The sequence below is a fragment of the Gadus morhua genome, chromosome 1, assembly GCF_902167405.1.
Source record: "Gadus morhua chromosome 1, gadMor3.0, whole genome shotgun sequence".
NCBI lineage: Eukaryota > Metazoa > Chordata > Actinopteri > Gadiformes > Gadidae > Gadus > Gadus morhua.
The window spans coordinates 23,605,717-23,607,135 of NC_044048.1; positions in this window are offsets into that span (position 1 = coordinate 23,605,717).

The following is a 1,419-nucleotide window of genomic DNA, read 5'->3' on the forward strand; positions in this document are numbered from 1 at the left end:
ACGGTATTGTATTGTATTGTATTGTATTGTATTGTATTGTATTGTATTGTATTTCATCCTATTCAAGCACAGCACTTTTTCGGATTACTGTGAATAATATATGCCTTTTATTTAATAGTGCTCATTTCTCAATTGATGACGTCATCATCAACAGTGATCACTATGACGATCACACAGAGATCACTATGACGATCACACAGATCAGATGAAGCTGGTGCTTTAGTCATCCCAGACGAATTTACAGGAAAGTAGTGGAATTCAAAACAGATTTCTAATAAATGGTATAACAAGAACACAGCTATAGCCTACAAAAGGTATGGATCGGTACGCAGAAAGAGCCATAGAACAGTAAATGCGTGAACGAATGCAAACAGTTCCGACCATAATATGAAAGATTATCATCTACATCATGTCTAATAATCATAATTTATTATTTATGCATATAAAATAGGTTGTAATAAACCAAGCTGTGCCCTGTCTGTAGGTTTGATTGTGAACTTACCCAAGGTTGCTGAACACACCCTGACAGCAGGAATTACTCTTGATTAATGTCACCTGAACGATGAGTGACAGAGTAAGAGTTCACCACTGCATGGAGCACACATCTCATCCGTTAGAATGGATTATGGAGATATTAGTTATTCAAACGCAGGCAGTTCAACTTTTACTGGCTGGAGTACCATCATGCTTAACGCATATCTTTACTTGGTGCAGTTGCATAACATGCATTAAGTGCTGTTATAGTGGCGTAGAATCATGCTACTGTTGCAATCATGGATTAACTACAGCACCACTAATAATTAAAAAATTGAAATGAATAACTTTTTTGTAGGTAAGCAGAGGCGATAGCCACACACCAACTTGGCTAGGTTTATCTTTTTGTAGTTGGTCACTACCTCACTTGTCTCTTTGCATAGAACAGCTGTCCAAATGAGCTTTGAATCAGCACTAGGAGTTGCTATACACGCTGTCTTAACAGTGATGTAGGCTATTAGATGAAGAGCCTGGCTCTGCAGTTGTATCGATGCATTTTGTTTGACTGCTAAAGTCGTTTGTCAGAAATGCTGCATTCTACTCAACTTTATCTCCTTAACGCTATATTTCTACAATACTTTGTTAATCCACAGAAAGCAGGAAGTCTAAACATACGTTGGTCATTAACAGTATGGGAAAGTTTAAAACAGCATAGTGCTAGGTCATTTCAGGACCCGTTTGAGAGGACATACGTTGCTATGGTGATTTACAGTAAGGACGATGTAATCACGACGGACAGTAAACTAAGGGAGGCCTTTCTGCTCTGAGGTGTTATGTTTCAGCTCTCTACCTGTTTTTATAAAAGACACCAGGGCGTGTTAGGGTGTGTTGGGAACCGCGGGTACTGCCAAAACGTAAAATTCTTCAAATCCTCAATGACTGCAT